The following is a 22,980-nucleotide window of genomic DNA, read 5'->3' on the forward strand; positions in this document are numbered from 1 at the left end:
GCACAAATACAGACAGTGTATTAAGTATCCCACCAGGCACAGAAACACAGTCACACAGTCTTAAAGGATGCTTACTGCTTTGTCCAACATGCAGCTTTTGGATACTCTGATCATTCATCTTCTCCCAATTTACAGCCAGAAACAAAATTCACAAAGCCTGTGCAAACACTGTTGGAAGATAGGCCGATGATCTGATTGAGCTTACTGGCACTGTTACATTGTGAGGTGCCAGTGCAGATTGAGAGCATGTGTTATCATGTACAAAGATAAATGAAATGCAACAATACGAAATTGTTCTATAGTCAAAGTCAAGCAGCTTCATCAGGCCAAGGACAAGGTCTAAATCAGTGGAAAAGAAATCAGAGCAAATAAAAGAAGCTACACTGAAAAACTAAAAAAATAAAGCTTACATCAATCCCTGGCCCCAACTCACTCACTAAACAAGCTCCAACTGATTCCATTCCCCTGCCGTTCCTGCCATTTAACCTGCATGCTGCATCAGTGAGGAAGATGTCAACTCAGACAAAAGACCAGCAGTGCGGTTACATGCCCTTAAGTAAGCTGGTTACATTTGACTTTCTCCAGTAAGCTGATTTCTTAAATATCATGTAAATGAGAAACCTGGTTACCATAATAGGAGAAGGGGATTAGGGGACTGATTTCCCCAGGTAGATTTGTCCTGGAGAATGTCGATTTCTTGGCCATGTACATGCTTAACTGAGTTTCTAATCAGCTTTTTACAAACAGGGAAAGTATCAGTGGAGTGGCTAGATGAAAGGAGAGATTGTTGAACAAACCCATTCATCCTCACATTTATAGTAATTCCATCCAAAGTGTGACTGTAATTGAAACCAGCACAAAGTAGCCTGTAGAAGTCTAAACAAGTCACTTTCCACCCCTGAACATTTGACTGTTTGCTATTTTCAGACACATTCATGCTGTAAGGAAAAGCTCTGCTCTGTTTGTCTGTTTGTCCTCTCCTCTCACACCAACACAAGTCAAAAGTCTGGAAGCAGCGTCCATTAAAATCGGTAAGCCATGGTCCCAAACTAAGTTAGGAGGTAGGGAAGAAATTTGATTACTGACCTGCTGCATGTACTGCATGCACGTGGAATTTACAGTAACCTGATTACTATAGTGCATTTAAACACTTCGGCAGCTACCCAGGTAACCTGGTTTCTTTCAGTAACCTGGTTACTTAAGAGCATGTAAACGCAATTCAGGGAAGCCGCAGACCCACATGGCATCTCATGCTTCTGTCTAAAGGCCTGTGGTGACCAACTGGCTTCTGTCATCACACAGATCATCAACAGATTACTCAGTCTGTGTGAAATTCTCAGCTGCTTCAAATGCTGGTCCTCATAAACTTTGCATCACAGCAATAATGACTACAGGCCTATACATCTGTGGTCCCAAAGATCTTTGGGAAAAAAAAATGGTGTCGGGCCTCCTAAAGCACATCACAGACCCCCTGCTGAACCCCCTGCAGTTTGCCTACTGGGCAAACATGTCGGTTAATGAAGCAGTCGTTATGGCACTGCACTGTCTCCTGCAACATCTTTAATGCCTGGAGAGTAACTGTATGCAAGGATCCTTGTCCTGGAATTCATCTGCTCAAAACTCACTCAACTCAAACACGGTATTCCAGCAAGACCAGTGGATCACCAATGTCCCAAAAGACAGGACTCAACAGTAGAGGCAGTTCTGGCAATTCTCAGGGATGTGTGTTCTTCTCACTGCTGTTTTCCCTCTACACAAATGACTGCACCTACAGGGACAATGGCCTTATGTGAGACTCAGCTCCCCATACCACCTCCTTCACCACACTCAACAACACAGCCATGGGAACAATCAGGTTGAGACCAAGCTGCGTAAAAAGGACCAAGCAGGGTCTACTTCCTGGGCCAGCTGAGGAAGTTCAACTTGCAACAGGAGCTGTTGCCTCAATTCTACACACTAATAATGGATGTGTTCCCTCCATTTATATCAGTCTGATTTGGTTTAGCAACAAAACAGGACAAGAACAGTCTTCAACAGGCAGTCCAAACTGCCGAAAAAACCACTCAAGCTGAAACATTGTTGATGCCATTATGAACAGCAACAGTACTGTACTATTGTACTGAATAGTACTGTACTGTTGTTCGTGCTGGCATCAACAATGTTTCAGCTCAAGTAGGAACTGAATTAGCAAAGGAACAATTCAACTCAATTGCTCAGTCTTCAGCGGCACTGAAACGCAATGTTGTTTTTTCTGGTCCCATACCGTATCTCCGGAAATTTTCAGCCGCCTGTATGCCCTGGATTATTGGCTGTGTAAATGGTTCAACATCAACAGCTTTGGATATGTTCAGAACTTTGATTTCTTCTGGCTGCAGGATGCCTTCTATTGTCATGATGGTTTGCACCCAAGTAGACTAGGGGCCCGAATACTTTCTACAAACAACTGTGACATCATCACCTGCAATTCCTGTCGCTCCCAGTAACAGAGTCCCCTGCTGGAAATCCAACTGTACAGTAAATGCTAATAATCTGGTCCCTGTCAAACTTGCTACCTCGCCTCATAGCCTCTATGGCCAGTCCTGCTCCATTTCCCAACTCAGTAGTGTTTGAGTTGTTGAATGCCAGATCACTGACAAATAAATCATTTTTCTGCAATGATTTCGTAGTATCAAAGCCGTTAGATCTATTCATGCATACTGAGACTTAGTTAAGTCCAGGTGACTGTGTTGCACTGAATGATGCATGTCCTCGTGGTTTTAATTATTTTCAGCAGCCTTTGATTTCATGTTGTGAAGATGGACTGGCTGTGATACACACAGAGAATTTAAATGTTCCCCTTACTCACTTGGAAACTTTTCCTCATTTGAATCACTTGGTTCTATGATAAATTGCAAGGCCCCTCTACTTAGTGTTTTAATCTACAGACGCCCAAAATCTAACTGGTTTTATTCAGGAATTTTTTGATCTTTTAGCTTTTATTATGCCTCGCTTTGACAGAGTCCTGATTTTAGGTGATTTAAACATACATGTATGCTGCTCCCTTGGTTCCTCTTGTACTATGGATTTCATAGACATTGTGCATTCTTTTAATCTCACTCAGTCAGTTGAGGGTCCCATTCACTTAAAGGGACACACCCTGGATATTGTTCTGTCCTCTGGTTTTATTCTTGATATTGTTTGTCTCTGTGTGGCTAGTTTTTGTGTGTCTGACCACAAAGCTATTATTTTTAAGTCCCTCTTTCCACTTCCTGCTCCCACAGTGGCTACTTAGGTTTCCTCTCATGCCCGCAATACAAACTCTGCTTACAGATTTCATAAGGCCTTCACCACTGCATCTACACATTGCAATAACCAAAAATCAAATTTGTCTACAAAAGAATTACTAAACAACTTCAATAATACACATAAAGCTGTACTGTGCTCCATAGCACCTGTAAAAATCCAGAAAGTCAAATCAACTTGCAGCACGCCTTGGGTATATAACAATACCAGAGAAATAAAGACAAAATGCAGACAAGCTGAATGGAAATGGAAAAAGAACAGTCTGGCAGTGTCATATCAAATTATGAAAGAACTAATGTTTACCTATGAAAAATCAGTAAAAGACGCAAGGTCCTTCTATTTCTACAGCATCATAACAACAAAACGCCATAACCCCAGAATTCTTTCCAAAACCACTGTAATTACAACAACAAAACTGAAGCCACCCACATGATCTGTGAGCAATTTTTTATCCTTCTTCACAAACAAAATAAATGAAATAAAACTCCAGATTGGTCATGTAACCGGTGACTCTCTCCTTCTCCACACTCCATGTCCTCTGCCTTGCTCAATAATGTTGGGTCCCTTTCATTATACACTTTAAAGTATACAATGGCTAAATTAAAGCCTTCATCAAGTCCTTCAGATATTATGCCCGCCAGATTTCTCAAAGGGGTTTTTAACAATGTTGGTCCCACTTTTTTATCTATGGTAAATAGCTATCTGTTTACTAGCTATGTTCCCTCCTGCCTTAAGCATGCAGTAGTGCACCCACTGCTCATAAAACCTAACCTCAGCCCTACAGAATTAAAAAAAATTTAGACCAATTTCTAAATGACCATTTTTAAAAAGAAGATTGTCCACTTAGAGTTGATTTCTTTTATGAATAATTATGACACTTTTGACAAATTTCATTCAGGTTTCTGTGCATGTCATAGCACTGAAACTGTTCTAATCAAAGTGACAAATGACTTTTACTTACAGCTGATGCTGGTGATTGTTCAATTTTAATTCTTGATTTGAGCTCTGCATTTGACACTGTGGATCACTCCATCCTATTCTATTACCTTGAAAAGTGGGTTGGCATTAGAATTGGGAATCTTTAGGGAACTCATGATTAGATTCAGCATCGATTCTCAATTCAAAATTGATTCTCGACTGAATGAGAAGAAAAGGCGGCACAATTTTCAGTCTCTTGCTCCAGTATACTGTGTGCCAAACCATTCACTGGTGTCCTTATTCCACTGAAATACAATATGAAACATAACTGGCATTAAGGACCACAGCCTTTTTATTTTAAAAAGTTAACTGCATTTATTAATTTATTAATTATTTAATTAATTAATTTGAAAGCATCTTACAATCTCCTGCCTGTATGAGAATGAAAAAATAAGTGAAAGTGGAGCCTCTCTGCTGCACCGTTAGCTCCAGGGAAAGCCATGAGTGATGGCGTAGAAAGTTGACAATATACTGAACGTTCGTCTCACAGAGATGATTATTTAGACATTAAATCAAAACATGCTTGCAACTGCTGCCTTTTTTGAAGATGAACTGCAAGATAACTCTTGCGTGTGCGCTTTGTAGACTGTCCGGGTGCTGCACTGCCCTTGCAGTTGAATTCTGCCTTTTGTCTTTCCGTCAATATCATGTTATTAACCAACATTTGGAAAATCAATTTTTGACATTTGTGAATCAATGTAGAATCGTCCATGTCCGCACCACATTTAAGAATCAATTTTTTTCCCCCCATCCCTCGTTGGCATTAGGGACATTGCTCTAGACTGGTTTAAATCCTATCAAACAGAACTTTATCAGTAGTTATGGGAGATGCCTCTTCCTCTGTGGCCCCTCTGACCTGTGGTGTTCCCCAAGGCTCCATCCTTGGCCGCTTGTTATTCTGTATATACAGTTAATGCTGCCACTAGGACATATACATAAACACAAAATCCAGTACCATTTTTATGCAATGACACACAAATTTATGTTCCATTTAAAACCAGTGATGAAGGCGATTTTGATCATATTTTATCATGTCTGGCAGAAATAAAGTAATGGATGTCCTAAAACCTTCTCCAGCTAAACAAAAACAAATCAGAAATAATTCTCTTCAGTCCCCCAAAATCCTTCCCTATTTTACAGAGATATCTTGGATCCCTGTCTAAAAATATCAAACCTGCAGCCAGAAACCTGGGTGTAATATTTGACAGTGACCTTTCATTTAAAAAACAAATTACAAACATTATTCAATCATGTTTTTTATCAATTAAGGAGCATCTCAAAACTCAGGTCTTTTCTCTCTCGGTTTGATCTCAAGAAGGTCAGCCATGCTTTTATTTCACCTTGGTTAGATTATGATAATTCATTGTATTCAGGGTTAAGCCAAAAAACAAACTCACACCTTCAGCTGGTATACAACGCAGCTGCTTCGCTTTTAATAAATACTAGAAAAAAAGATCACATCAGCCCTGTTTTAGCCTCTCCTCACTGGTTACCAGTAAGGTTTAGAATTGATTTGAAGATTTTACTGATCATATTTAAAGCACCTCATGGTTCAGCTCCCAGCTACATTGTTGGATTGCTGCTCCCTTATGAGCCAGAGCATGGCCTCAGATTCTCGGGCAGGGATCTGCTGGCTGTTCCCGGCTTAATACTAACGATGACCAGGCTTTTGCAGTCAGGGCTCCTCAGCTCTGGAACTCCCTGCCCGAGAATCTGAAGCTTGCAGGATCAGTGACATCAATTAAATCACTTCTCAAAATCTCTTCTAAAAAAGCCTTGTATTAACTATAGCACACTGTTTTATTTTTCAAAAATGTCTTACCTGTTTTATTATTTCTTTTGTTCTTTTTTTCTTTTTTATCTTTATTGTTGGGGATTTAATTCCATTTTTAATTTTGTATTATTTTAATTGACTGATTTTACTTGCATCAGTCCTGAAGTGTTTTAATCCTGGTTCAACCATGTAAAGCACTTCATAAGTTTGTTTTGAGAAGTGCTGTATAAATAAAGTTTATTATTAATATTGTATTATATCTATCTAAAAACAAAAATGCTAATATAGTTAATCAACTGTTTAATAAGCCAGCTGTAGAAGACGTGAACTGAAAATAAGCCTCATTAAATTCCTTTAAAACAACAACTTTAGCCTGAGGCAGTGGGTGAGATCCAAAAGTAGATGAAAATGTTATGGATTGTGTCCTTGTTTTTCTGACAGTTTATGTCATTTCCCATAGCAAGAAATGCAAACCACATGCTGTAACATCAGACTTCAGAGCAGCAGTGATAATGTTATTTCTTCACATCAGATTTGGCTTAGGGATGGCAAACTGCTACTGGTGTTTAAACAAAATTGATCTATGCAATTGCACAACTAGTGTACACAGGAAGGGAGATAGGTAAACAAGTGATAAACTAAACTGAAACTTATTTGGTCGTATATTTATAGGCTCTCATATTTTCATATATGAATTTTCATCCTGCACTCATCCTGTGATGATGACTGGGTAAATGGATATGATTGCATGTCTGTTGCAGTACTCTAATTCACATCACTGTGCACCAAGACAAGTGGGCACAGAAACAGTTTTGTTCCATGCATCATCACAGTAATGAACAGATAACTCAGATACATGTCATCTCAGAAGAACTTTAATGGCATGTACCCCATGCATAACATTCAACTTGCTGTGCAGCTGTAAGATCATATAGGCTTATAACAACGGTTTCATACATACACATTATTGGCACATTATTGATTACGCATTATTATTTATTCAAACCTCCTGTGCACTGTCATGCACTCTTGTACTTCCTGTATATACAGTACAGTTACCAACCAGACCAGCACTCTGTATACAGTAAATGTTTGTTTGGCTGTGTGGCTCTCTGTACATTTGTTTTTGTCACTGCATTAGGCACAAGGAGAGGCACTGATGACTGAAGTCAAATTCCTTTCATAATCGAGCTGCAAGCATACTTGGCCAATGAACTCTCCTGATTCTTTTTGGTCATTAGCATATGGAATAAACGAAGAGTAAAATGGTGCAAAACAACTGGGATTGTTTCCCTATTACATTTTAGCACCACCAAATAACATCCAACAGTGTCATTTCTCCCTTCAAGTATTTAACGATTCTCTTTTTACTGAGGATGCCCAGAGTCATATCATCATATGTTTGTGATGGTCGCCAGCAGTGCGAGAGGGGGGAACAGTGTAATAAGACCCATGTGTCTTGACTGCTTTGCCTGGAAGTTGTCCTCTATCTGACGAGTGCCTCATTGTGATCTAACGCTCCTCGGCTGACTGCCTCATTAAAGATACACTTACAGCTACCACTGAGAGGAAATGCTTTTGTTTCTTCTCTACAGTATTTTCTCCTGTTTTCTCGTGCAGTGTTCACCACTTAATACATTGACCAACTTTTTTTTTGTTTATTTTTGCCATTTTGCCTGTATTTTATAGTAGAGATACAGACCTGCATCAAACATGCCAGCTATAGTAGTTATAGGGTATTCATCTTTACCATTTGGCACCCCGCATACTACTCACCTTTAACGAGTGGGGCATATGCAAGTGCTATAATTGAGCTCTTAGCCAACGCTGAGTATTCTAAGCTCATGTGATTATAGGGAGGTGAGACACAAAGAATAAGACATTTACATGTTTGTATGTGTTTATGCAAAAGTTAGATTGTAGATGGGATGACTATAATTTGGAAATGGGCGTTTGACAGGCTTGGCTGTCTGTGTCTGTCCTAAATGAGTGAGGCCCTCTTCACATACACACAAATACACATGGTGTAAAACCCTGAGGTATACTGTGTAATTGCCAAGCATGTCTGTTGTCTTTCTTTTGCTCCTCTATTCCCTCCATCTCTCCCCTACTATACCACTCTCCCCTAGTATCTTTATCTCTTTTCTGCGGTGGGAGTCCTACCCATGTTTCTCAGATCAATGTGAAACAGCACCATGTCCGTGGCAATTAACTCCCCAGCCTGTAGAACTACTCAGAGCTTAAAGAAGCAGAGGAGCCACACACAGCAGGGTAGCCCATTCATCTTCAGTCTGAAAGAGACCACACTGTCCACAAACAGAAACAGAAAACACATACTATGGGGCTGAGACCACAGAACGGATCAAAAGCAGCTGAAAATGCTTAAATAGAGCATTTATTTACTTTAATCAAATAATATTCTCTGTGATATGTAAAGCTAGCCTGTTGATGAACATGTTATTTTGTTGACAGTATCCTGAGAGAAAAAGGTCAGGCTGTTGAAGGCTTACAGCCCGGTAGTGTTGAACTAAAAAAAAAAAATAATGCATTGATTTAGCTGCCATTAGAAACTCTTTGAGCCGCCAGTTTCAATGTGGTTGATACTTGTTTGTCTCTCTACCACATCTTCTGATTCAACATATAATATATAATATATATATATATATATATATATATATATAAATAAAATATTTTTAAAAAGATAATACGTTATTGATCACAATCAGAGAAATTCATAGGGTACAGCAGTACAAGAAACAGTCTGAAGAGGTAGGAAACAAATAAAGAACAAATCTAAATAACAAGAAAATTAAGTAAATGACCTTCAAAACCTATATACATTTAATACATTACAGTACTCTAAGTTGATAAATGTCAAAACTAGTTTACTAGTGGACCCAAGTGCAGAACACAGACTCAGAGGCGGATGATGTTTAACAGATGACTGGGGATGGCTGAAGGAGACAGGCGGGATGGAGATGGCAAGGCGGCGTGGTGGCTGATGGGAGGTAGCGAGGGAGAATGAACATGCAGACAGGTGAGCAGACAGGCAGGCTGGTAGGCAGGGATCCTGAAGCACAGGAAATAAACAGGCATTAATCCAGTTGCAAAACATGAGGATCTGAGAAAATATCAAAATGAAAAGAGAGCGTAGCTACCACCAAGGGCAGAAACAACAGTTTGGTGATGAGTGGGAGAAACGCCAGGGTAGATATCCTGGAGAGGTGATTAGCTGATGTGTGTTGGCTAACAGGTGTGTTGGCCGAGGAGGCGATGCACTGATTGCAGGCAGGTGTGTAGAAACCAGGTCAGCAGCAGGAGTGCACACACACAAACAAACACAAAGAGAGACAAACCGGGGAAAAGAAACAGGAAGAAAAGGAAAACACAGGAAAACATAAGGAGAGACAAGGGCACGGCCATGACAGATAAAACATGTAGTAATGCAGCCATATTGTACCAAGTTCATCTTACACAACCAACTCTTTATCGTTTATTCTTCTTAATCTTTTTCTTTCCCACGGACCCATGCATAAACACATCCTTACACACATTTATCCTCCACTACTTGCCTCTACCACAATGCAGCATCCTGAGGCTTGTATTTATATTCTTGTCACGCAGTAGAAAATCTAAAGAGGACTGTATCTACAAAAGAGAACACAAATCAAAGCACATCACAATTCCTGTGAGGATGACGGCCCATTTTGCCTTTCTGTTTGTATTTTTTCCCATTATTTTGACTGTGGACACTTAGTTTTGGGCAATTTAAATAAGTCAGGGAAGGTCGACATGGCCAAGAAAGAGCCACGGGTTTAAATAAACATTCAGTCATACTCATGGGACTATTTATAAGCCTCCTCTCTGTCTGTTCCACCTTTATTGTGCAGTCCAAGATGGATTCGCGTCACAAAGCATACCCATTCCACAAGATAGAGGGGTAAAAAAACACAGCTAAAACAATTGCAGTAGACGTGCCTTGACCCTGTCAGAGGTTCATCTGTGAAAATCTACCGAACACTCCAATCATGTGTTGCTGCATCTTCTCCTAGCTTGGCAGCAGTACCACTGACAGCAGCAAGGTTAAGGGTCAGTACCTTTCACCACTCACAGGTTAGTGGAGTGAGGGGGATGGAGCGCTGATCGATTGTTCTCCAGGAGATTTATTGCTCCAGTCTTTAATAGATAGGTGATGCTTCTGCCTCATTTAAAGGCAAGGCCTTCAGCTATACAGTTTGCCAATGTCCATGCTCATACAATGGAGTGAAAATCTACTATATATTGGGATATTAAGAGAGTTGGACAGAGAAGACAGGTGGACAAATGGGAAAGATGATGAGTGCAGAATAATTGGTGAGGTGGCTAGAAAAGGAAACAGATGAGCCATGTTTGGAAGGATTTGTAAGTGATTAAGCGGGTATATTCTGGAGTAAGAGAAGGAGACAGCAGTGGTTACGGAGGAAGAAAATCCAATAGACTGTTAAAAAGGAAGAGATACATAAGTGGAAGTATGGAGTGAAAGAGAGAAGATATACTAGACTTTTTTTTTTCATACTGAATTTTTGAAACATACGACTTTTTCACTATCTGATAAATAGTGTTTTTAATTTATAGTACATGACTGTATGAATGCATATAGGTATTCCTGCCAGCAGTATCATTTTACATGCACGTGTGCATGTACATGCATAAATACAAAAAACTAAGCTTAAGTTTATACCGACTTTCCTATCCACTATGTGCATACGTGGCTGATTTGAAACTGGTGCAGAGTCAATAAGGGCTTCAACCTTGCACGAAGGTCACAGCTTAGAGAAACTCTCCAGAAGGCTCTACACAATCTTCCCCTGAACTCTCTCTGTTCCTGTTAGAGGGAATAAATAGTCTCATTATTCTGCCAGGCACTCACCATCCATCCCAGTGTGTCGCTTCCATTGTTTCTAAAATAAACTCCTATTTTTTTTACTCCCTTTGCTGTGAAAACTCTTCATTCTGTCTGCTTCTTGCAATAGTCCCTATAACCATATTGTAATTATTGGACATTTTAAATTATTCTCACAAAATAATTTGCCATTACATTTAAAAGCCTATGAGTTGTTTATAACAGGTGACATCAGATCCGCCAGATTCCACTAGAGAGAGAATTTGTCAGTTTACATAGCCTAGAACATATCAGCATGCTCTTTTAACACAACTATATGGTAGTTAGCTGGTACCCTTTTTATGACTCATTCACTGCTCACGTCTTCATGTCACCTTTGTACTCACAAAGCTTTGATAGAATTACTCTTGATGTACACAACATTATCTTATACTTTATAAGAGGCGAGATGCATTTCAAGCTGATGTCTAAAAGGTTGCCAGGATGCTGTGTGGCAGCCAATGTTTATTCCACTATCTCGTACAAGGAGAAGCAAACACGTTCACACTCAGAATTAATAGTTCCCTGTAAGGTAAAGTTTTAACACCTGTAATGTCATTGTAAAATACAAAGACATTGATGAAAGTATTAAAAAAACAAACATCAGAATGTTACCACTGTATCAATCCAACAGTATTTCACCAGTGATTTCATTTTTACATTTGCAAGTACATGGTTAACCATTATTTGGATGAATAATATGCACGCAGTATATAATTGCACTCTTGATGTAGGGAAATGCCTGCATAAATACATACCACCAACAAGTGCAAATAATTGACAAATAATCATCCGCATGTTCTTTCCATTACACATTTGCGGTCTTTTTTTTTTTTTTTCTTTACATTTGTTGGTAAAATAGCCTCCACATTTTTGCCCACACTCACTTCTTAGTTGACTGAACTGGATGAATAGCATTTTTAAGCCACTTAACTCTACAGAGCCATAATGTATTCATTCTATTTTCCAGTCCACAATTATACTATATCCATAATGCAACTTAATGTCACTGTGAATAATGTAGTTTTATTTTTAGTAACGCTATAATTCCATATGTGCAAAATCCTCTCAACAAAGTTACAACACATTGTAATAAAGCAAAACAATGCTTATTGTGGTCACCTGGAGATGACCCTAACATCAGAAAAACATTTTTTTTAGTGACTTGTGCAGCTCTTTACAGTCAGTGTTTGCCCACACATCACATCATGCTCATGTGCCTCATGCTACCTGTTGGCTTTCTACCCTGCAGTTTTCCTCCCTCCAGCCGTACCCACTGATGATTATAATCCAGAAAACCATTTCATAGGGTAGTACAACCGCAGCAGTTTGCTAACACTATGTTTAATTTCTCACTATGACACAGTGTACAATTTTAAGAGTGTTTCACCAAGAGTGTTTCATACTCTTGCTGACATAATAATTGGCTCCACATGAAAAGGGCTTTATGAAGCTTATGTATTACAGTGGCCTCTGACTATTCACTTAATACTTGGAAAAACGAGCAAAATCCTTGGAGAGGTACAATACTATGCACTATAAATGCATACACTAGATAAATGATGTCTCTAAGGTCAGTGACAAGTGTCTCTCAATGTGGTTGTGTGGGAGCTACACATCTTCACATTCTGTATGCTCATTGAACTGACTTACAGTAATAACTGTGAAACAAGTTGTTCCTTTCATTTTTATAAATGGCTTCACATATGCTTGGTGATATACTCTGCCTGCATATTTTAATGCAGACAGATGCAGATTTAATTCACATTTTCAAATATGTATAAGTATGTGTTACTCTGGTACTGCATCTCGAGGGCAAAAGCTGCAGAAATCTCTTACTCTGCTAGGAAACCTTATTAACTACTACTAACTGCTGCAATATATGGCATTTCAGACTATATGCAAGTGTGCATACATGCGTAGCTGTGCATTTAATGCATTTAATGTGCTTATTAAAGTCGTAGCACAAGTTGCAGAAGTGAAAAGATACCAGGGGAACTGATTGGGATAAGTGTGGAACCCAGCTGTCAGGAAATACAGGAATATATGATATGATACCATATCCCGCATGACAAAGAGAAATATAAACTACAATCCCCTGCAATCTATTATTTAGAGCACATGTAAGTGTTTTCAGTTAAAGCTCCTCCAATACTGCATTCATATCCAATCAATTATTCAAGAGTGTGATTCCTCCTCAGTGAGTCCGACAAAATGATGTTGGCTGTCCAGGGATCCAGTCAGCCAGCCAGCTGAGGCCTTGCCAATCAGCCATGATGCTGACACAATGATGCCTCAGCCTCCAGCTCTGCCTCTGCTTCCTTCAGGAGGGTGCTGTCTCTGATTGGTGCGGCTGTACCCTGGCAGACACTCTATTTGTACTAGATTGCACTGCTGGAGTGGAGATAGCTGCAATTTGCAGCAATTCGCCAGTAATTTCGATATGTATGAGGACCTGAGCAATTCGTAGCCCTCTCCACAAGGCCCAGGTACTTTATTTGATGCCTCTCATCACCAGCCTACAGGTATATTCCTCTACTTCTCTGCTTGTGCTGGTACCAAAGTCTGGTTTGGCTTATGCTGCAGAAAACACTCTTAGAAAAGGGAAAGGGATTTTATTTTACAGGAGATATAAAAATTTATGAGAAGAATCTACTTATAAAGGAATATTGAACAAGCACAGATGGGGTGATTGAAAATTTGATTGAGGAATGACTGAATGGATCTGCTAATGACGGTGACAGAAAAGTCTTTACAAAGTATTTCGCTTCCCTACTTTTAGCCACATAATTCCCTTTCTATTTTGTTTCATATAATAAATTATTTCTGTCATTTGCCTGGGTTTTCTTAGGGGCTTTCAATTAAAAAATACATAACACTTTTTCTGTACTTTGTACTAAACCGCAGCACATTGTTCATGCCTGGTCAGACGATATACAACAGAACAACATATAGATTAACAATTCATAATTTCTAACATTGCCTCAACTCCTCTGAGCTAAGATAAGCCCACATTACTGCATCTCTGCTCTGTGTTGCTGCATTGTAAATGGGTGGGATGAGGCCATGGTAACTGTGAAAAACATGTTTCTCTTGCTGAATTAAACATGCGTCTGACACCCCGGTGCTACTTTACGCTGTTTGTAAGGGTTACTTGCTCTCTTGGAAGCTCTCAGTAGGCTTTCTCATTATTCATCTCTTTAGCTCAATCTTGGCAACATGTAGCATTACTTGGTTCCACCATTTTTTAGAAAATTTTGATCCTTGCTGGCAAAGGCATCGTGCCCATTCAACTTGAGGGGACACGTGCCCCCTCAAATATTTGAGATTGGATAGTTTTAGAAATTGTTAAATTCTATTTTCAGGTGATTATACACTAAGATGATTCATTTTAAAAAGCAACATTTGTGAGCTGTCTTTACCTTAACGTTAAATAATCAATGGTGTTGACTTGCTAACCAGCTAACATTACCTTACCATTAGAGTTTAAAGCCTTTTAGCAGTTAGCAATACTCCTGTATTGCAATACTACAACACTTCATTTGGAAAAAAGGGATTTAAAAAAGGGGAAAAAAAGGGGTTATTGAAGTATCACTTTTCGGTGTTGCACTTTTTAGACGGTCCCTGAACACTTGCCTCACAGCTAGCTGTACACAGAGACCAATGTTATATTTGTCCAGCTCTGAGGACGGCTCGTTTTGGTGAAAATAAGGTTGTAGCTCATTGCCTACCTTACTACGGAAGGAAAGAGGCGTCATTTGTGTTTTAACGTTTTGCTTATGAGTTATTGACGTGTTCATCACTGTTAAGTGTCGTCTGGAAACGCTTCCGTTGTCGTTTCTGTAATGTGAGTGTTTTGTTAATGTGTTGCGTTGTGGTATTTGCAGCATGTTTTCTAAATGCTGCGGATGTGTTGTCAAATTGATGAAGATGTTTTCTTAATTTGCTTGTGTTTTGTCTATTTGCATTTGTTTTCTTAAGTTGCAGCGCGTTTGCCCTTGTCAGCCACCGTAGATATGGGGGGGGCGGGTTTCATCATAAAAACTGAAGCCTAAGCAGATAATTACTGGTAACTACTTGGCTTGGTGTGAACATTAAAGCATTGTGAAACTGTGCCCCCTCAAAAAAGTTGGCTGTGTTATGCCCCTGAATGTAGGCCATACTGTTATAGTAATGATTTTTGTTCTTTTTAAGAACTGCAATCTGGCTTCTATCACTGTCCATCCATCCACCCGTCATGGCATTTGTAGATGTTTTCAGTTGACTAAATGGTCACGAAAATCCTTTCTGTTGACAGTAATAATATTTGAGGAGGAGTGTCTTTTTAAAAAAACATCGAATTCTAATGATGCCTGGTGCTTAATTAGTGCTGAACTCTTAGCAACCTCATTACAAGCAAACGGTGCTGGAGGGCCTAAAGATGTGTGGTCTCTTTGGACACTCTCTCTCTCTTTCTTTCTCTCCGGCTCTTCATTGCTTTGACCCTGGAATCAGAGAAGGGGCTTAGCTTAGACCATCACATTGCCCTTGCCCAGCTTTAATGGTGTCATTCCTTGTGCCCATGATCAAAGTCCACATGACATTTGAATGTTCTACTCCATTCTCATCAGGCCTTGCTCCATGACAGCTCCCTAGTTTTCCCCCTCTTTCTGTCTGTCAGTGTCTTTCCCTCTCATCTAACACATTCTCTGTGCGTAGTTAGATTTACTGTTTGACACTTCTTATAATGCATTTCACTTTTTTCTCCTTTTCTAGCCACTAAGGACTCAGAGAACATTGAGAAGTGTACGGTATAGGTCTTCACAGCTCCTCTTGGCTCCTATATCTGAGATCCAACTTAGACAGCTCTGTTCACATGGTGTTTCATAATCATCATAGGAGACAAGATGTGGTTTTTGAAGTGAGATGATGGATTTATTGCTGCTTGTTAATTAGTGGCTGATAATGCTGCTACCAGTGTTCTCTCTGTGTTTGGGTTCAATTGGGTCGTTCGTATTTTGGATCAGGTCTGATTGTCCTCCCATCTTGTTTGGATCAGTTGTGACACCCTCAGTCCCTTTAGAATCAACTCTCCTTTTTTCAACCATAATGTTTTTGTATGGGGTCCTGGAGACCCCTGGCCCCCTTTAACAGCTCAAGAAACACACTTAGCATTATAGTCATCACCCTGATACTCATAACTTTTCCTAGTTTTATGGGAATTGCTTATCAACAAGATTTTTGACTTATGACATGTTTCAGAAGTCTGCAGCTGAAACAGTCTGTTTATTAGAGGTGTTAAAAAGAGTTGGAGCTCTCGGTAGACTGTGTAGGATAAGATTAATTTCTTTGACTATGAGTTCCTTTTTGACAAATAAAATGATTATGTTGTATATTTGTTCACACATCGCTCATAACATACAAAACATGAAATATTTCCTTATTAAGTGTAATGGCAATTCTTTATAGTCATTTCTGTATTTTGTCATCTACAATGTCAAGGTCCAGTTTGTGGCAAGTGGAAGGGTTACCAATACAATACTTTTCTATATAGTGAGTTTTAAGGTCAGAAGAAAAGACGAAAATATTTCAAGGGAAATAAGTTGGTTGATTTTGTATTTATTGTAATTTTATCTAAACATTGAGGCCTGTGGGACCCCAAAATGAACAAGTTAAGCCAATTCCAACAGAACACATGGTTAAATTAGTTTATACACATTTGGTTCAGGTCCATATGGTTCAGGATTGTTTCAGAGCAGGTTCAAAATTTTGGACCCGTAAAGACCTCTTGCAGATGGATCTGTACCAGCCTTATGCTGTATATATATGTGCCATGCCCCGTTGTTGTTAAGTTGACATTTTCTTATGCAAATTTACTTGCAGTCTTAGACAATTGTGTGTACTACTGCAAAACCTTGGGTCTTTGTATTTGTCTGACTGCTGCATACCCAATGGATCTTCGTGCCCTGTCTGTTGCCAGTCGTTCCTGTCAAGCTGGGGCTGCTCTGCTCATTTTGTTTTACCTGAGAGCACCTCTAAATATTAATGTGGTCTTCTCCCCGAATTAAAGCCGTAGAGGCCTGCCAACTCTCACAGCATTTGTCTACCTGCCTCTCTTTCTCTCCCCCACTTTCTCCCTGTATCTCCCTTCACCACTCTTGGCTCAGTCTCTCCACCCCGAAGGTTAATTTCTGATATCAGATGTGATGGGTTGTTGGCTCTCATTCTTCTCTCTCATGATTTTATGACTCTAATCCTGCCACTTGAGCAAAATCCCCTCCTTTATTTTGCCCAGTGGATGGCATTTGGAAGCATTTAGTTTCACAAAGGCGTGAAGTTGAAAGGAAACCTGTAATCTAATACTGACATCTATCTGAGCTATCCAGCATCAGATAAATTAATCTTCCGCAACTTCAGCCAACACTGACATCCGTATGACTTCAGATAATCAAAACTTTTGTTTCACTCGTGTCTTACCTGCCTGTCTTATCATTAACGAATCCAGTTAGAGTGGGATGGCTTGGTTGTGGCTGTGACTTGAGCAACAACTTTATAGATTTCTTCTTGGCATGTTTCTTCTTTTTTAAGTGCCTTTGGAGTGGACCAAAAGATAACATCCAGTCCTCTTACACAAATAATATGCTGTCATTGAAATAGACATAGAAAAAGACATTAATGGCAAGGTGCACAAGTAAAGTGATTTGAGAAATCAAAGCTGAGAGAAAACATTTAAACAGACTAGTTGCAAACAAGTGCAGTGTACATTCCAACAATTCCCTCTAAAGTCATTCCGTATATACTGTCATTAGAAATGAGCCAACTATATATTTGCAACTGCAAAAGAGAAGAACCAGATGCTGTTAATGATTTGTTTTATCCATGACTACCCTATTATTGTACGGTTGTGCCTTCAAACCCTCTATCCACTCTTTCTACCCAAACATTTGTCAACATGTGAACCCAAATTGCATATGCAATATTATTACTATCAGCAGTCACTGTCAACTGCATAATCAGAGCAGACATTTTGACTTCCTCTTCTGTGCTCAATTATGTCTGCATGAATTATTCTTAGAGCAAAGGCAATGTTTTATGCATAATATATCATAACAGGACCTGCATGAGGAGATTTCACGTGGATACGGAAAAACACTGGGAGATGAGAAGGAAATAAACATGGAGGGCTGAGGGATGAGGTGAAATAATTATTACATGGCTTAGGTCAAGTATAAATCTCTAGGGATGTATATGACAAACCGTATATAATGTGTGTGTGTGTGTGTGTGTATTGTGGTGAGTATTACTACTTGGAAATAAATAATAAGCACTCGTAAAGTTAACAGGAGTACCACCTCCACTGATTAATTAATTAGGAGGAAAAATAATTAAATCAAATTTATCAGTCTTATATGTGAAAGGCGTGAACTCTGAATACAGGGACCCCCATCTTCTGATATAAAGGAATACACAGATACAATGACAGATACAAACACTAAGCATATATACATATATACAACTTAAATGAATGAATGAATGGATGCATGAATAAATGGGTAAATTAAATTAACAAGTTATTGCTGACAGAATGAATGAATGTTATCAAAAAAATGCAACAAGGAGCCAAGACTCTAACTACAGACAATAAAATTTTTGTATCAGCTCTCAGACAGAAGCATGACAGATGGTTTCCTACTGTTTCTGTAGTGATGAAGGCTTGATGATGGGCAAATTTCCCAGAAAACCCAGAGTAAGGCAAAGCAGACTCGGATCACCAGAGTGACAGCCAGATGAGAACCATTGCAGTAGGTTCAATGCAGTACGTTGGTTCACTGCTTCTCTGAATCTAGTCTCAGACTAGCCGAGGCCGCATAGTGGACACAGACAGAAGAGAGGTGTCCCAGTCTCGGTACATTCAATGGCAGGCTGCAGAGTTGGATGCATGGAGATCGAAACTAATCAGAGTCCTTGGGAAAGTCTTTAAAAAGTTTAACTACATGGTGAAAATAGGAGATTATAAAAATAATAGATTATTCAAATGGCAGCCAACGTGGCTTGGGTTGTGGCTTAGGCATCTTTGCAGTCTTTCTTCTTAATTGAGAATTCTTTTCTGGAGATTGTATATCACAGGGAAAAATGAAAAAGACAACACCCGAAACGCAACACGACTGATAAGGCTGAAAGAAAACAGAGGAAGCAACAGCCACCTGATAAAGAGTTATAAAAGTTTTTTTAGGCTGGGAGGCATGTTTTGGAAGAAATAGGATCCTTGGAGCTCTTTTGGATGAACGCCTTAGGTTACTATTTAATTTCTTTGTATGAGGAGAAAACTGACCTTCAAATAAAAGGAGAATTATTCCTATTGAATACTTGAAGACTATACACGCTTACAAATTGAATACTCGTTCATTTTCTGTCATCAATGCCATCAACAAATCATGAAACAGTGAGAAAATTGTGGTATTGATTAACCAAATAAAATACAGAATAAAATCAATAAACCTAAGAAAAAAAACTTAAGAAAGCATTATCCTAGCAATGGAACCATAGCTAAATAATACACGTACACTGGTTAATATCAAACAAATCAAATGCAATAATATGTGTAACTTTTAATTAACGGATTTTGAAGCAGAGTTTGAATTTCCATAATTGTTCTGAAACAAAATAAAAGTTAACACTGATTAGATAAGTCAAGATACATATATATTTATACATTTAGTAGCATTTTCTGACCATTTCAAACACTTATTGTGCATGAAAAAGAGAGGAGTAGAGGGAGTGACTCATAGGAATGTAGCTTCTCCTAAAATTTATGACTTAAGAAATAGTAAGCTAGCAGAAGAAAAACAAAGTTGTTGATTCCAACTGTCCATTTTCCTCCCGTGGCTGGTGGAGGAAGGCACAGGTTTTTAGTTCTGTTCATGTCTCCTAGACATCCTTTTTCCTTTAGGTCAGAGGTCATTGGGTCTGTGTGTGTGTGTTTCTGAAAGAATTTAACTGTTTTTTTTGTTTTTTGTTCCTGGGTTCGTTTCTCCTACAGTATTCTTGATTGCATGGTTGCTGCGCTCAGTTTAACTCTGGCAGAAATCTTAGTTGTAGGAGTAAATGCATGACACTAGTTTTAATCAAGACTCATTGCTGCTATACATCATCGTGACCTGCCAATTAGCTTTGCATAACACCAACTGCTGCCTGTCCCCATCCATTAAAACAATATGCCTTCTCATTAATAATAGTCATGGTGGAAAAATGCAGGAGGGAGGATGAAGATGTTTCCAAATGAGAACTCCAGATCAAACTCACTGGCATTGGTTGAACCATACAAACATGAGATCAAATGGTTCAAGCTACATTTTAAGAAACATGAGCAAACTTGTCATCTCCTCCATGTTTTACTATGAGCTCACACTTGCAGTGTCATCAAGAGACAAAGCAACTAGTACTCATTCATTTAAAATGAGCACTGGGAGACATTCCGGTTAACGCCACACCCTACCCCCAACCCGAATGACTGCAACCAAGCAACTGAAAACTGGCAAGGCTGCTGGCCCTGACAGTATTCCACTTGAAACCCTTAAAGTAGACATAAACTCAACAATCGACAGAAATGCTCTACAGCTTCTTTGGGAAAAGGAAAAGACCCACAGAATGGGCAGAGGGACACATTGTGAAGAAAGGTGACCTAAGAAAATGTAACCAAGGGATCACTCTACTTTCTGTACCCAGTAAAATTCTCAGCTGGGTCATCCCAAGCTGTAGACAAGAGGCTCTGGGACCAGCAAGCAGGATTCAGGAAGGATCACTCAGGCTCAGACCATATAGCAACACTACGCATCATCATTGAAGAGTCTATTGAATGGAACACGTCACTGTACATCAATTTCAGCGACTTTGAGAAAGCGTTTGACAGCTTAGGTTGGACAAAGCTATGGCGCCTAATGGACCACTATGGAAATCCCACCAGGATCATAAACTTAATCAAGAATTCGTATAATGGAATGTCATGCAAAGTCATGCATGCAGGCCAGCTACCCCAGAGCTTTAATGTCAAGATGGGCGTCAAGCATGGATGTCTACTTTCACCATTCTTGTTCCTCTTGGCAATTGACTGGATCATGAAGGGCAAAGAAATAGGATTCAAAATACTCACCATTGCAGAGTCTAAAGAGACTTACATTTAGATTTTGGTTGGTCAAGATAATCTCTCCCCTAACCCCTGACGTAACCCTTACTTCTAGACCAGCAAAGAGTTGGTGCCGCTCTGGCACTGGTTTTCCTGGCTGAGAGACAATTCTTTGGCTGTTGAAACACAAAAACTGGTTCGAGACTAGTCACTGGCTCCAAACCAGCCCTCAAACTGCCTTGGTTGAAAAAGGGTATCAGTCAATACCAAAATATGTATCTTTAACTCCAACATGAAGCAGGTGATACTGAATGGATCAGAGAAAGAACAACAAAACACACAACAAACATTCATTAACAGCTACCTCAGGAGAATACTAAACATCTGGTGGAGAGACATAGTAATCAATGTGTAAAACCTGTAAAAATTACAAATTTGAAGGAGAAAATGGAGTTGAATTGGACACACCCTCAGAAAACCTGCCACAAATATCACCTGAAATGGAATCCCCACGGAACAAGGACAAAAGGTCGCCCCAGGAACAGCTGGACAAGAGGTGTCCAAGCAAAAATGTCTGGAAGTGGGCTCAACTGGGGAGATCTCAAAAGTACCACCAACAACCCAATGAGCTGAAAGACATTTGTCAATGGCCTATGCTCCCTAGAGGAGCAAAGGGTTTAAGTCAAGTAAGTCAAGTTGTGAGACTTGGTGATGCAGAGAGAGTGGAGTGACAGCTGGCGGAGAGATTTCAGCGACTTGGTGACAAGTGAAAATGGAGTTCAACTTTAAATGAGCAGAGGCTCGGTGTAGTCGCAAACACCTTACCACAGCTTCAGGATGAATGCATGACAAAAGATAATAGAAAATAACATTTCCACATCTATAGATTCTACACTGGCTATGGTTTGTGTAGTTCCTCAAATATTTAACACCATGAACAGCAGAAATCAGTGAGACAGCAGCTTCTTGGCAATACACACCCACAAAGTCACTGGTGGTGTAAGTACATGGTTAGCCACAGCCCACAGCTCTGTCTGGTGCAGATGAGCTGATATCACATTGCTATTGTAGTAACAGTATGCAACCTGCCTGTCTATTAAATAAGCAGTCAAAATATTCAAGTTTAAGCCATACAAGCTTCCTCCACCTTTGTATTGCTACACTGATGTTCTTTTTTTGTTTTTGAGGAAGCTTTGTCACCAGCCTTATTTGGTAAAGGGGACATATCATGCTTTTTGTGATTTTCTTTTATTTTTATTCTGTTATAATGTCGGATGTCTATGTTAAACATGGTCAAAGTTCCAAAACTTGAGGTAAACATATGTAAAATGCTCCCTGCAAGTCATAAGCCAGGGCTCCAGCCTGCTATGAACATATGCAATGTTACCTCTACGTCCTCCATGTGATGACCTTAGATTGTTTGTGCATGCCCATAAACAGCTGTCCATCGGTAGCCTTTGTTTCTAAGTTTCTTCCACGGGTTGTTCATGTTGTCCACTCACACATTTGGATAGGTTTCAGAATCGAACGTGTACGGACATATTTGAGAAGTTTCCATTTTTGAGTAAAGAATGAGAAAAATAAGTAAAATCCTCCTAGTAGTGTTTGTTTACATAACTGGCGAAAGTCTGCTGAAGGGCAGCTTCCGAAAGCTACCCAATCAGAACAGAGTTGGCTCATCATCTTAAAGAGACAGGAGCTTAAGCGGCCTGGTTCAGACAGAGGTTGAACTGAGGACTGCATAAAGAGCCAGTATAAGATAAATAAAGAGTTTTTTGAACTCTAAATAATGCAAAGATATTCCAGTGGAGTCCCAGAATATAAATAGACCTGGAACTGTGCATGATACATCTCCTTTAGAACATGTCTTTAGGCATTGTTGCAGAAATATATTTCAAAGCAGGGTGTAATTTCTTTCACAGG

At 39.4% G+C, this 22,980-nt stretch overlaps 1 protein-coding gene and 1 long non-coding RNA gene across 2 annotated transcripts in view; one reads left to right on the plus strand and one right to left on the minus strand.

The window, feature by feature from the left end:
• fibcd1b (fibrinogen C domain containing 1b) overlaps positions 1-22,980 on the plus strand; it is a 116,952-nt gene that overhangs the window by 81,379 nt on the left and 12,593 nt on the right. The gene's annotated exons all lie outside the window — the stretch shown is intronic.
• On the minus strand, positions 8,412-9,295 carry LOC121885111. Its single transcript, XR_006092465.1, has 2 exons — positions 9,193-9,295; positions 8,412-9,104 (listed from the first exon to the last, which is right to left on the minus strand). It is a non-coding gene; the product is annotated as an uncharacterized LOC121885111 (long non-coding RNA).

The sequence above is a fragment of the Thunnus maccoyii genome, chromosome 19 (assembly GCF_910596095.1).
Source record: "Thunnus maccoyii chromosome 19, fThuMac1.1, whole genome shotgun sequence".
Classification (NCBI taxonomy): domain Eukaryota; kingdom Metazoa; phylum Chordata; class Actinopteri; order Scombriformes; family Scombridae; genus Thunnus; species Thunnus maccoyii.